The 15,732-nt window shown below is 43.9% G+C and overlaps 1 long non-coding RNA gene across 2 annotated transcripts in view; it reads right to left on the bottom strand.

Moving 5' to 3' along the window:
* The window catches only part of LOC121004376, a 144,047-nt gene that overhangs the window by 41,402 nt on the left and 86,913 nt on the right, over nucleotides 1–15,732 (bottom strand). For both annotated transcript variants that reach the window (XR_005779702.1, XR_005779703.1), the window contains one exon: nucleotides 15,458–15,523. This is a non-coding gene — a long non-coding RNA (uncharacterized LOC121004376). The remainder of the gene's footprint in view (nucleotides 1–15,457; nucleotides 15,524–15,732) is intronic.

The following is a 15,732-nucleotide window of genomic DNA, read 5'->3' as shown; positions in this document are numbered from 1 at the left end:
AGATGCGGAGAGAACATAGAGAATGAATGGGTCCGCACTCCGCACCCGTTCCAGATATTGCGGAACGGATGCAGACCCGGACCCATTTGCAAACGTGTGAGTGGACCCTTAAAAGGGGATCTCTGGGATTTACATATTGCTAACCTATCCTCAGAATTAAAAAGAGATCAGTGGGCTCCGATTCCCAGTACCCCCACTGATCAGCGCCACTGCCTCCTAGCACAGTGCTGTACAGTGTATAGCTGCTATGCTTGCTATCACAGCTCAGTCCCATTCAGAGCTGTACCTATGACATCACATGGCCCAGGAAGAGGCCTAAGCACTCGGAAGGGTTGGGGCCTCTTCATAGCAATGAAATCTGGGGGTCAGACCCCCGCCGATCTGATATCGATGACCTAAGCTGAGGATACTCCATCAAATGTAAATACCAGAAAAACCCTTTAAATCTAAAATATACTGTTTAGTTTTACCATGACTTTCATAACAGCTTGCATCACCAGAACAGGAAAGCAGGGAGAGGGCTACAACAGAACCTTCAAACATCTCGACTGATGGATTTTACAGTGAATGGAACTGAGCAGCTCGCAATGTATAAGAATACATACAATCTACAGAGGACAACTGAAGCAAGATTTTGAGTAACACACATTTGTGACCAAACAAAATTACGCCAGAATCTATTACTCCAAAATGTAGTCTATATACTAACTAAGAACTATCAAAGTATGTGAAGATACATGGTGACTTTCCAGGAATCTTTCCAGTGATGTCAAGCAAATTGGCAGCCATTGTGTTTAGTCTATGAAATAAAAGCTCTGAAAATCTCTATTTCATAGTCTAATATTAAGAGTAGGCAACCACAGGCCTGGAGAAGGAAACATGCATTTAGTAGATAAAGTTTGTAGGTTGTCCCTATGATCCCATTTCCCTTGTTCCTCAGTCCACAAAATTCCCCGTTCAACAGAACTGCATTTTATCAGTAAGGTACCACAATGTCAAAATCAAGTTCACATATTAGCAACATGATGTCCTGGGATCATCGGAATGTTAGAATTATGACCTATAATGGACGTGCAACAACAATGACCAAGTGTCTTCACACAATAGTCTCTCTCTAAAAAACGTTTTGATCTCCAACCCCTGAACACTGAACTTACCTAAGAAGCGAGGCTGTTGAGACTGAAGAGAGTCAGGTTTCTATGGAATTTCCTATTAGATACCATTGAAATAAAATACTAAGAAAGAACGGAAAAAAAAACCACTAAAAAAGAAGTTCCATCATTCTTCCCACGTTTCGTAGCTCATCCACAACATCCTACTTGACACTGACACATTTTGTGTGATTTTTGTGCAATTATTAGAGGAACTTCCCTGTCACAAGCTTTCTCCACCCACTGAGCCATCTTTCATCCTCCCTGGCGTGTAGTGATGAAATCTCGGGAAGCTTCTTTAAGAGGTTTTGATGATTGTATTTGTCTTTTTTTATGTTTAATGTCATAAAATGTATTAGTATTTAAGCTAGTTTTATTAGATAGTCCAAATACTTGTTTGAGTCATGTCACTGTAGCGTGGTGTACGTTTTAGTTTTTTTTTTTATCGATAGAATTTATTTATTTTGTGCAAAATGCTAGCACTATAGGTATACTGCTGACATAAATTAGAAGACTAAAGGGCTAATGAAGCCATATTTTGTATATTAGGTAAAATCCTTTAATTGGCATTTGCGAGTCCAGAAAATGTTTTGCTTCTGATTGTGCTCAATTATAGGACTGCGGTGAAATAATCAGTTCTGAAACACTAACGATGTTCTCATCGGATACATACACTGCGGATACGCCGGAGAACCTGCAGCATTTAAATTAGCAGCAGCATGGATGAGTCAGCGTGAATTCCCCGGAATGTCAATTAAAGTTGTGGATTTTGACCAGATATCACAGCGGATTCTATGTAGAATTTTGTGGTGAATTTGCAGCAGTATTTTCCACAAATTTTGTGTTAACACTTTGGACCAGGCTACTTTCCTTGAGGGTCATTAAAGCGGTTATGCCATGATTGAGGGGGGAAAAAATAAATAAAATCAGGCATCATAAAGTACATGAAAATACCTTTCTAAGCTAGAACCAGCCCTGTACCTCTCATGGGTCCGGAGATCTCCCCATTCACGGCTCTAATTGCTCTGCTAGATTATCTGCAGCCTGGTAGCTCGGGGAGTGTGTCCTTTCTGCTGCCGCTCTCTCCCTGAAACTGCCACAGCTTCTAACAGAACATATGGCTGGTCGCAGTTAAAGATTTAAACCGAGCACGTTCGACCAGCTCAGCTCAAGGAAAAGAACAAGCAGCAGGTGGCGCTATACAGATACATTTTATTAAATAGCTCACCGGCCATACGAAATTTTTAATTACATGCAATTACAAAAGTATTCAGATTCGGGTGCTGGTTTAAAAAATGTAGAATATGCTTTGTGACACACTTTTAAGGTAAGGCTATATTCACATATGACAATACATTTCTGCTGTGAAAGTGGCCTGAAACCAACCGGCCAACCACTTAATAATGTGTTTCAGCGCCCAACAGCAAATGAGGGGGTGAAGAAGGGCAGAGAATACGGAATTTCAACATGTATGAATTTTTTGTTCTCTTATTTTAACTGGGATTTCCAGCATTTAAAATTGACAACTACTGCATGACAATATCAAAATATAAAAGTAAGACAACTTTCACACTTGCGGCAGAGGATCTCAATAACAGAAAAAAATACGTTTCTGTTTTGTCCCCATGCATTTTGAATGAAAAAAGATTTATTCCGGAGGCATCAGGATGTCTTCCATTCCGGCAGCATTCAGTTTTGTGACCGGACACAAAACCGCTGCACACTGCAGTTGTGTCTGGTTATAAAAACGGGGGAAAAAAAACGGATTCGCACTGAAAACAATGCGAGTCAATGGTGACAGATCTGTTTTTTTAAGAGCCTTAGGGTATTTTCACACTTGCGTTAAACTTTTCTGGTATTGAGTTCCGTCCTAGGAGCTCAATACCAGAAAAAAATGATCAGTTTTATCCTAATGCATTCTGAATGGAGAGCAATCCGTTCAGTATTCAGTTCAGTCACTGTACGGTTTTTGGACGGAGAAAATACCACAGCATTCACATGCGGTATTTTCTCCGTCCAAAATTCCAGAACACTTGCCGGAATGCCGGATCAGACATTATTTTCCATTGAAATGCATTAATGCCGGATCCGGCCCCAAGTGTTCCAGAAAAACGGATCCGCATGCGCAGACCTTTAAAAATGTGAAAAAGATAAATACCAGATCCGTTTTTCCGGATGACAACTGGAGAGACTGATCCGGTATTGCAATGCATTAGTGAGACGGATCCGCATCCGGATCCATCTACAAATGGTATCTGTTTGCATACAGATTACCGGATCTTGCGACGGAACTGCCTGCTGGAATCCAACAACGCAAGTGTGAACATACCCTAAAAAAATGGATCCTAGGGATGACTAAGATTGCAACGGTTGCGAATTTTATGTCACACGGACAGATCGCCACCTAGCTCTAGCCTTATAGATGCAAGGGCAGAGAATCTTTCAGTTACTTCAAAAGCTTCATGTAAATGGAAATCTATTGAGAGCCTTGCAGTGTTACACTGCCGATTAGAACATTAACTTGTTTTAGTCGGCATTAGTCGGAACGTGCCAACCCAGCCCTGTTTGCAGGGGAACAAATCAATACAATATTCTACTTGTGTGGATCATAAAATGGAATAATTCCCACCTGTGCTCCATGTTCTCTGCAGAAGGCAAAGCACAAACGTGAAGACCGGAACATGAAATCATTCCCTGATGTATGAATGGAGAGTTCAGCTCTGAAGTTATAAAATATAGAACAGGCTTGAGGAAACATCATGAAGCCTCATTGCTGCAGTGCAGAGAACATTTGGTGAACGAGGTAATATAATCCTATTTCTAGGAATGAGACAGACCTTGTATTCTTCTCTAGGGCACGGACAGGCCATCTGGGGTAGCACTGTAATTCCTGCGCCCTAACCTGACACTAACATGCAGGTATCATATATCTGGACGGTGATAGGTAAAGAACTTAGCGTTCTTTAATGTACTTTTTGTATTCAGCATTTTTCCATATGGAATAAAGGCCTTGCTGTCCATCTGTGGATGAGAGGCCATGGAAGGCTGTGGGGGTTTCAAGGCGTCTAAGGTAAGTACTTTTTTGGCACAATATTCAACTTAGTAATGTGGCCTAGTTTAGTAATCACTAAATACACTCACCTACTATGTATCTCAGGACTCCTGCGGATCAGCTGTTTAAGAAAGCAGTGACACTGACCCAGTGACGTCACGACTAGTATCACTGGCCTGGGAGCGGCTAAACCCCGTTCACTAGTTCCCGCAGGCCAGTGATGCTCGTTGTGAGGTCACTGGACCTGCAGGAAATAAGAAGGCCTCTGCCTTCTCAAACAGCTGATCGGCGGGGGCCCTGGGTGTCATTTATACAGCTTTATCCCTCATGCACACGACAGGGTCTGTTTTTTGCAGTCTGCAAACCACAGATTTGCAAAATACGGATGCGGTCCATGTGTGTTCTGCATGTGCACTGGACTGTAATGGTTCTGTGCTCTGCATTCTTTGGACATAGTTTATCTTTTTGCAGAACAGACATACGGATAGAACGTGTCGTATATAACACAAAATGCGGACCACAGACTCATTGAAGTCAATGGGTCCACCAAAAATGTAGATGCAACACAGAGGAAATCTGTATAGTGCGTCCATTCTGCTAAAGATAGAATATGTCCTTTTCTTGGCCACAAATGGAGACCACAGACTCATTGAAGTCAACGGGTCCGCAAAAAACGGATGTAACACTGACGTCACACGGATGCCATCTGTATTTTGTGGATTCACATTTTACGGACGGCAAAATACATACGCTTGTGTGAATGCACCCTAAAAGCTACTAATAAACTGACAGAGAAGCTTCGGGAAGTCTAAGGCCCCTTGCAGATGAGCGAGAATGCCGCGCGGGTGCAATGTCTGATGCGAACGCATTGCACCCATACCGGAATCCGGACCCATTCATTTAAATGGGTCTTTGTACATGAGCGGTGGTTTTCACCCATCACTTTTTTACATTGCGTGAACATCGCAGCATGTTCTATATTCTGCGATTTTCACGCAACGCTGGCCCCATAGAAGTGAATGGGGCTGCGTGAAAATCGCATTGCATCCGCAAGCAAGTGCGGATGCGATGGTCACGCATGGTTGCTAAGAGATGTTGTTGGTAAACATTCCATTTTTTATCACGCGTGTGCAAAACCCAGTAAATCGCATTGCATCCGCGTGATAAAAACTGAACGCGATCGCAAACAAAACTGAATGGCTTTGTTTGCGAAATCTCGCAGTTTTCACTGAACACATCCGCAACGCATCCGGACCTAATCCGGACACGCTCATCTGCAAGGGGGCTAAGTGTACCTGTCCTGTGAAGTGCTGCCTCACATCCACTGCAATTCTGAGTACAGTAAATGATATCGAGATTAAGGAATTGCTGTTTATGCAGTCGTCTAACATAACTTGTTTGTTGAACCTACACTCCCAATCAGTCCAGGAGACAAATCACAAAGGCCTTATTTTAGGAAAAATAATCAGTTTCTCTTAATTGAAGGCCCCGTCAGTTCTGCCAAGTTTTTGGGGAAGGACATATGTGTTCACTGATGTCACCAGAATGTGATCTGAAACCATGCCATATCTTCATGTTATCACACTATTCCCACATCATTCAAGTGTTCCGACACATGGTGCCCAGATTTCTTCATCGTGTGTTGCGATGCTTTCCGGAAAATTTCATAGCTTCTAACACTTTATTTCAGTCTGTCCTTGTCACAATAAACTTTTTCTGAAAATGAAAGAATGAGTGCAACCTGCCTGTGACACATGGTTATTGAAATGAGTCGTTAAAGGGGATTTTCTTATTGATGATTTACCATTAGGCCTCGTGCACACGACAGTATTTTTTAACGGTCCGCAAAACGGGGTTCCGTTGTTCCATGATCCGTTTCCGTTTTTGTTTCCATGCGTCTTCATTTTTGGAGGACCACCAGACATAAAAGGAATGTAAAAAAAAAGTCTAAGACAGGTTTGCCATGCAAATGATAGGAATAAAACGGACGCGGACGTGGATGACAATCATGTGTGCCTCCGCGTTTTTTAGCGGTCCCATTGACTTGAATAGGTCCGCAAACCTTTTTCCACGGAAATAATAGGACAGGTTATATTTTTTTGACGGACTGGAACCACAGATCATGGACGCGGATGGCAAACGGTGCATTAGCTGAGTTTTCAACGGACCCATTGAAAATCAATGGGTCCGTAGAAAAATCATGAGAAACGGTGCAACGGACACGGAATAAAACAACGGTTGTGTGCATGAGGCCTTAGAATGGGTCATTAGTAGCAAACCGCTGAGGGTCCCGGACTCCTGGCACAGCCACCTGTGGCGAAAGCCACTTCGCCACAGTGTTTTGGAGGGGGCTGTTTGCCCGCCTCCTGCCCCTGGATTACGGCCCTTTAAGATACTTTTACTAACTTTTAAACCCCTGAACCTATTCAAGTGAATTTTGGATAGGTTTGTCCCCAAGTTATACTGTTTAAATTGATGTAAGTTATATGTATGTACAACGTAAACTCACAAAGTTGTAACAATTTATAATAAGTGTAACTTGTCAGCTTGGGAGGAATATGCTGGGTGTGTTTCTATTGTGCCATTGTCCGATTGTGTGTTTAAATGTTGTCTGCACATGTGTATTGGCGATCTCCCTTTGTCCTGAGAGATAATTGGATTGCTCCTCGGTTGTCTCCGGGACAGAGAGGAGGAAACCATGATGCATTGTGGGGATATGTTGTATCTGTCCTGTGTCGCAGTCTCCCTTCTGGTCCTCTGGGGGCGTGAACGATTGGTTGCTGTACTTACGTTGTATGTGTTGTAAATTACTGATTGGTTGTATTTCAAACCCCTGTGGGCAGTACTATGTTTGTGCTTTATGAATAAAAGAGGCTGCACTTGAAGTACAGGCAGTTCTGCTTAACCCTCAAACGAAGTGCCGTCTCGTTATTGGGGGAATTGGATTGTATACCGATTGCCAGGAGTGTAAGCCGATTGTATGCTTTTCCTGTTCCACGGTTTCCAGGATTCGGGTAGTTTGCAGTTCGGCAGACTGGTGCTTGCAGTAGCTGCCCGTGCATGGAAAGGAGAATATCGTCGGAACGGAGTTGTGTGCTGAACGGTCCGTTACACCACCGATCATCTGTTTTCACAAACTCCGGTGCCAGAACTAGGTACTGGAACTATACAGCTCCATACACTTGTAGGAGTGCAGCTGTGCAGTAATCAGGCCCAGCCACTACATAGTGTACACAGCTGTATAGTTCCAGTGGCGGTGCCAGGAGTCAAACATCCGCCAATTTGATAACAATGACTTATTCTAAGGCTACTTTCACACCTGCGTTAGGTGCGGATCCGTCTGGTATCTGCACAGACGGATCCGCACCTATAATGCAAACGCTTAGATCCGTTCAGAACGGATCCGTTTGCATTACCATACTGTGTCAACTTCAAACGGATCCGTCCCCATTGACTTACATTGTAAGTCTGGACGGATCCGTTTGCCTCCGCACGGCCAGGCGGACACCCGAACGCTGCAAGCTGCGTTCAGGGGTCCGCCTGCTGAGCGGAGCGGAGGACAAACTGTGCCAGACTGATGCATTCTGAGCGGATCCGCCTCCACTCAGAATGCATTAGGACTGGACGGATCAGTTCGGGGCCGCTTGTGAGAGCCTTCAAACGGAACTCACAAGCGGAGCCCCGAACACTAGTGTGAAAGTAGCCTAAGGCTACATGCACACGACCGTGCGTTTTTTTGCGGTCCGCAAAAAAACAGAAGCCGCCCGTGTGCCTTCCGCAATTTGCGGAACGGAACGGGCGGCCCATTGTAGACATGCCTAAAAACTGCGGCTCGGATGCGGACCCGAAAAACGGTCGTGTGCCTGAGGCCTAAGAATAAGACATCAATAAGCAATTCTTGGAAAATCCCCTTTAAGTACTGATTTCAACAACCATGTGTCACAGGAAGGTTGTAAACATTCTTTCAACCCCCCCTCCCATATAAACCCTTAAAGGGGTGTGGGGATTCACTCTGGTAGACAGTGTATGAGGACGCAGTACAGAGGCAAATTACCAGTTCTTAAATCAAACTTCCGTGTTTATTCACACATAAGGCAAAAACAAACGTCACGTTGCAGTCTTGGTGTTAGTTCCCACACAATGGAAAGTCCACATAGCAAAAATAACCTTGTTGGCAGTTCTACCTCCAGCAGTCCATAGCAGGCTTTTAGGGGGCCTGTTTCCCCTAAACACAGGTCTCAGCCTTCCAGCACGGCACAAGCTTTAGATCCCAGCACACACACCTTGCTGCTGAGCCCAGCTGTCTTTTAAAGACAGCTAGGTGCTGTCAAAACGCAGACCTTGAAATCCAGTCCAGTGTTTGACCCCACCTGGCTGCAATTTAGCCCAGTAGCACACGCTGGGAGGAAAATACCTGTTTTCCCAGACCACTCCCATTCACTAAGTCACTTACCCCCGACCCCCCCTCACCAATGTACTTGGGACAGGGCATCCACGTTTCCGTGTAACCGGCCTGCCCTGTGTTCCACTGTAAATTTAAAGTTCTGTAGGGAAAGGAACCATCGGGTTACCCGGGCATTTCTGTCTTTGGCCTGGCTCATCTACTTGAGAGTGGAGTGGTCGGTCACCAAGCGGAATTTTCTCCCTAACAAATAATAGCGGAGAGACTCGAGTGCCCACTTGATAGACAGGCACTCTCCACTATACTGTACCTGGTCTCGGCTGGGGTAAGCTTACGCCTGAGGAAGACAACGGGATGCTCCTCCCCGTTGACTTCCTGGGACAGTACAGCACTGAGGTCTACTTTGGAGGCATCCGTCTGTACTATAAATTCCCGCTTGAAGTCGGGAGTCACCAAAACCGGGGATCTACACAGGGCCGACTTCAAAGCAGAGAAAGCCTCTTCCGCCCGATCATCCCAGTGAACCATCAAGGACTTATGTCCCTTCAAGAGCCCCGTCAATGGCGCGGCTATCGTAGAAAAGTGGGGGACAAACCTCATGTAATAGCCCGCCATTCCCAGGAGCGACTTTACTTGCCTAGAGGTGACAGGTCAGGGCCAATTCCGTATCGCCTCTATTTTGTTTTCTTGGGGTTTGATGACTCCACGCCCAATGACATACCCTAGGTATTTAGTCTCCTCTAACCCTATCGCACATTTCTTTGTGTTAGCTGTTAGTCCAGCCTTCCGAAGGGAGTCCACTACGGCCTGTACTTTGGGCAGGTGACTTTCCCAGTCGGTACTGTGAATGACAATATCCTCCAGGTAAGCCGAGGCGTACCGCAGACGTTGAAAAGTGAGGAAGCGCCATGCAGACTAAAGGGTAACACCTTATACTGATACAGCCACTCAGGCGTATGAAGGCAGTTTTCTCTTTGGAAGCCTCCATTAAGGGCACCTGCCAGTACCCTTTCGTGAGGTCCAAAACAGAAAAATACAGAGCTTGTCCTAACTTCTCGATTAGCTCATCCACCTGGCGAAAGGGATATGCATCGAATTTAGATTTCTCATTCAGCTTTCGAAAATCATTACAAAACCGTAACGCCCCGTCCGGCTTGGGTATTAAGACCATAGGACTGGCCCACTCACGTTTAGACTCCTCAATGACGTCTAGCCGCAGCATTAGCTGCACTTCCTCCGAGGTGGCCTGTCGCCGAGCCTCGGGTACCCGGTATGGCTTTCACTGGACTTTTGCCTGAGGCTCAGTGACAATGTCATGCCGGATTGTGGAAGTGCGTCCAGGGAGGTCCGAGAACATATCCGTGTTCCGACTAATGAACTCCCTGGTCTCCTGAGCCTGTTTAAAGGAGAGGCTGTCAGCAATTTCTACTGTGGCAACCGCTTCCCTTGCATCAGACAAAGGGGCCGGAACCTCTTCCGCTAGAAAAACCAGCCGTGGGCTGTCTTCAGTACAGGTCTCACTATCTTTCCAAGGTTTTAGTATATTAACATGGTAAACCTGCTTCGGCTTTCGCCGCCCTGGCTGGTGTACCTTGCAATTTACCTCTCCAACTTTCTCGTAGGGCCCCTGCCACCTAGCCAGGAACTTACTGTCCACTGTCGGTACCAGAACCAAAACCTGATCACCCGGGTTAAAGATCCGGACCCGGGCCTGCTGATTATAGATCTGACTTTGTGCTTGCTGAGCTGCCTCCATATGCTTCCTAACAAGAGGTAACACTGTCTCCATCCTTTCTTGCATCTGGGTAACGTACTCAAGGACACTTTTGTGCGGAGTAGGTTGCTGTTCCCATGCCTCTTTGGCTACGTCCAACAAACCAGGAGGATGTCTGCCATATAGCAGTTCGAAGGGGAGAACCCAGTAGAGGGTACCTCTCGCACAGCAAACAAGAGATAGGGCAGAAGAAGGTCCCAGTCCTTCCCATCTTTAGACAACACCCTTTTTAACATGTTTTTTAATGTTTTGTTAAACCTCTCTACCAGACCGTCCATTTGCAGATGATAAACGGATGTTCGAAGCTGTTTTATGTGCAGTAACTTACAGAGTTCCCTCATAACCTTGGACATAAAAGAGGTCCCTTGGTCGGTCACTCTTTAGGTAGTCCTACTCGGAAAAACATCTTCATTAACTCCTTAGCTTTGAGTTTGGCAGATGTATGTCGCAGTGGCACTGCCTACCGGTACCGAGTGGCGTAGTCTAGGATGACCAAGATATGTTGGTGCCCTCTAGCAGACTTCGGTACTGGGCCTATGAGATCCATAGCGATTCTTTCAAACAGTACCTCAATGAACGGACTGCAGAAAAGGTGCTGGGGGCTAGTTGTCTGGCAGGCCGGGCATTACTTACCAAATTCTTCCACCCCTCTAAAAACACTGGGCCAGTGTTTGGTTTTTTTCAGTATTCCCAGATGACCCCCGAGAATGTGTTGGTGGGCTAGATCTAACACGAGTTTGAGATAAGCCTTGGGCACCACCAACTGTTCAATATGCTCACCCTGTAGTTGGTTTACCCGATCCAACATATTCTGTTGAACCACAAAACGGGGAAACACTATCTCGGCCCCAGGTTGTTGTGGTTCACCATCAACTATTAATACATTTTCCCAGGTTCAGGACAGGGTTGGGTCCCGGTGTTATGCTGTACCAAAATTATCCAGCAGCGGTGGTCATGCTTGCACACCATAGGAAAAAGCGTCGGCCTCTCTGGTGGCCGGGACCGTGGGAACACACATAGGCATGCATACACAGCAGCTCCTGTACCGACCACCTCGTATCTGTGCTACAGCAGTGGTCCTAACCATGGAAACCAGAAGTGTATAATGCAATGGAGAAATGCAGCAAAGGAGGCAATTTGTAAGTCACAATACATTAGTAAGTGTCTTGGCTAGATGATAAATGCCATGGAACAATTCTTTTAAAGGGGAACATAGCAGCAGGACACGATCAAGTTATCAGGCCAAAATATACATGGAGCAGTGTCTGCTCTGCCTGAACGCTGATATTGTCTTCGTCTCTACATTCACTGTCTGTTTGTAATTACCTTCTGCATCAGTACACAGTTTGATTCCAGAACCTTTCTTGGAGAACATAGCACACGCAAACTGGCTAATTAAGCTTGCTTTCTGGCTTTTCTTGAAGCATATTAGTAGTACAGTCAAAAGGGATTCATTGATTTTTACAAGCAAGTGCCTACACATCCCAGATGGTTAGAGTTTACATTTCTAGATACAGACCGATGGTGGAAGGACTGTTTTCCTGCTCATCTGGGAAATATTTAAACAGTTGGTAACCGCTCTACGTTAGCAATATGAAATGTGTCTAGCTTCAAGTTTAAATAATCTCCATAAAACGTCTGCTGAACCAATGCTCACATGCAGGTGTGAAATGGAGATTGACGCTGGCCTTACTTCTGTCCAACTTGGTCACTCAGGGCCAAGTTAAAAACCAGCTTTGTGTGTGGGCTAAATGATCCTCCAGATCCAGTAGATTTTCCAGTAGACTGCAAGGGTTAACAAAACCCCAAAATTAGAGGCAAGAGCCGCTGCTTTGGGTTTTAAAGATTTTTCACTGAACTGCGCAGTCAAGTTCGAACATTATGCTTTTAGCTTTTTTCTAGCAAATCAATATATCCTGTGATGACCAAAGTAAATCATCAGTAAGGGCTTACTCACACGTCACTGATACACATGAGTGTGACGTTTGTGTTCTCCACAGCACATGGATCCACTGAATTCAGTGTGTGTATTCAGATCTCTTGGGGGCATGCTCTATTTATATTTTTTTTTTGTGGTCACAATGTGCCCATTGTATTCAATGCTTATAAATATCATGTGGATTATTTTTCTCTGATACATTGCAGAAAATTCATAAAAAGTAAAAAAAAAAAATAAAAAAAAACTTGCTGAGTTTTAAAGCAGTACATTATATATATATATATATATATATATATATATATATATATATATATATATATATATATATATACACACACACACACATATACACACACACACACACACACACACATACACACACACACACACACACACATACATACATAGTTGCAAGAAAAAGTATGTGAACCCTTTGGAATGATATGGATTTCTGCAAAAATTGGTCATAAAATGTGATCTGATCTTCATCTAAGTCACAACAATAGACAATCACAGTCTGCTTAAACTAATAACACACAAATAATTAAATGTTATCATGTTTTTATTGAACACACCATGTAAACATTCACAGTGCAGGTGGAAAAAGTATGTGAACCCTTGGATTTAATAACCTGTTGAACCTCCTTCGGCAGCAATAACTTCAACCAAACGTTTCCTGTAGTTGCAGATCAGACGTGCACAACGGTCAGGAGTAATTCTTGACCATTCCTCTTTACAGAACGGTTTCAGTTCAGCAATATTCTTGGGATGTCGTTTGTGAATCGCTTTCTTGAGGTCATGCCACAGCATCTCAATCGGGTTGAGGTCAGGACTCACTGGGCCACTCCAGAAGGCGTATTTTCTTCAGTTTAAGCCATTCTGTTGTTTATTTACTTCTATGCTTTGGGTCGTTGTCCTGTTGCAACATCCATCTTCTGTTGAGCTTCAGCTGGTGGACAGATGGCCTTAAGTTCTCCTGCAAAATGTCGTGATAAACTTGGGAATTCATTTTCCCTTCGATGATAGCAATCCGTCCAGGCGCTGACGCAGCAAAGCAGCCCCAAACCATGATGCCCCCACCACCATACTTCACAGTTGGGATAAGGTTTTGATGTTGGTGTGCTGTCCCTCTTTTTCTCAACACATAGTGTTGTGTGTTTCTTCCAAACAACTCAACTTTGGTTTCATCTGTCCACAGAATATTTTGCCAGTACTGCTGTGGAACATCCAGGTGCTCTTGTGCAAACTGTAAACGTGCAGCAATGTTTTTTTTGGACAGCAGTGGCTTCCTCTGTGGTACCCTCCCATGAAATCCATTCTTGTTTAGTGTTTTACGTATCGTAGATTCGCTAACAGGGATGTAAGCATATGCCAGAGACTTTTGTAAGTCTTTAGCTGACACTTGAGCTTCACCTCATTGAGCAGTCTGCGCTGTGCTCTTGCGGTCATCTTTACAGAACGGCCACTCCTAGGGAGAGTAGTAGCAGTGCTGAACTTTCTCCATTTATAGACAATTTGTCTCACCGTGGACTGATGAACAGCAAGGCTTTTGGAGATACTTTTATAACTCTTTCCAGCTTTATGCAAGTCAACAATTCTTAATAGTAGGTCTTCTGAGAGCTCTTTTGTGCGAGGCATCATTCACATCAGGCAATGCTTCTTGTGAAAAGCAAACCCAGAACTGGTGTGTGTTTTTTATAGGGCAGGGCAGCTGTAACCAACACCTCTAATCTCATCTCATTGATTGGACTCCAGTTGGCTGACACCTCACTCCAATTAGCTCTTGAAGAGGTCATTAGTCTAGGGGTTCACATACTTTTTCCACCTGCACTGTGAATGTTTACATGGTGTGTTAAATAAAAACATGGTAACATTTAATTCTGTGTGTTATTAGCTTAAGCAGACTGTGATTGTCTATTGTTGTGACTTCGATGAAGATCAGATCACATTTTCATTCCAAAAGGATTCACATACTTTTTCTTGCAACTATATATATATTTAGCAAGTTGGAGAAATTCATGGTTGACCAGCACTCCTGCCGAGTGGCGCTGGAGACCAAGTTCGAATTCAACCATTGGCAACATCCACACAGAGTGTGTCTATTCTCCCTAGGTTTGCATGGGTTTCCTCCAGACATTCCGATCACCCCCCCCCCCCCCCCCACACACACACACACACACTACAAAAACATACTGATAGGTCAAGTCAGAATTTAGATTGTGAGCCTCAATAGGAACAGGGAATGATGTGAGTGACAACAATCTCTGTACAAAGCTCTATATTGAAGAATAGTCAAAAAGTGACTAAACATATACAAGACAGGGTAAGAAGAGTGCTCGCTTCTCAAACAGTAGTGTCTGTATAAATGTGGAAGCTGCTGTGGATGGGTGGATGAATCAGCAAATATGCTCACTGCTCATATCCATCTGGATAAGTAATATTCCACTACCAGCCGTCTGGCCAAAAAGGTCCAATGTGCTCAAAGCAGAACAGTCCTTCAGGCGAAAGTGTTGTGAAGTGCCTATGACTGTACCCACTTTCAATATACACTGAGCACACTCATTTTAGAAGGATACACAAAATCTGGATTTTCCTACGTATCATACAGGCGTGGGTTACAGTGATTTTCAGGTGGTGTGTGGATCATGAACTATTTTTACGTGAGTACCATCACACAATCCACTGGGGGAGAGCAGATAGGAATGCTTAAAGACTGGATTTGCAAGAGGTACCATGATGGCCACATATTCTGCATAAATGAAAGCTTTATGCACTTCAGTGGAGATTGCAGTATATGTGGTTACAACACAAAACAGTTCTAGCACTTTCAGGAAGGAAAGAAAGAAGGAAAGAAAAAATAAGAGAAGGAAAGGAACTAAGAGCAGAAGGAAATAAGGGAAAAAGGAGAAAAAAAAAAAAGGAAAATTAAAGACAGGAGAGAAAAAGAAGGAAGGAAAGGAAGGGAACTTCCACCGAGGACAGTACACTATTACTGCCTCAGTGGGAATAAGGCCAAAGGAAAACTTAAATTTGACATAAAGGCCACCATAGAATAAACACAATTTATTTAATGACATTCTCTGTCATCCAATTACAGTGATATCTAGCTATTAGTCTATGAAGCAAAAATATAACTTACCTTATATCTCAAGAGGACTGAAGAAATCAGAGATTGAAGTCCGTTAACAATCCGTGTCAGTACAGCCTAAAAGAAACGCAGTGAATGTAAAAAAAATCTAACTGAAAACACCATTATAACTGATATTCAACAGCATAGAACTAGACAGTATGCTTTAATTAGTTGTGGAAACACACAAGAATGTGGAGAAATGTTATGAGGATATCAAGAAACTGATCAGAAATTATAATTACTGTCATACCAGCTATTAAAACTATTTAAAATGTTCCCTAAAA

The sequence above is a fragment of the Bufo bufo genome, chromosome 6 (assembly GCF_905171765.1).
Source record: "Bufo bufo chromosome 6, aBufBuf1.1, whole genome shotgun sequence".
Lineage (NCBI taxonomy): Eukaryota > Metazoa > Chordata > Amphibia > Anura > Bufonidae > Bufo > Bufo bufo.
This window is presented reverse-complemented; position numbering and strand designations above follow the sequence as displayed.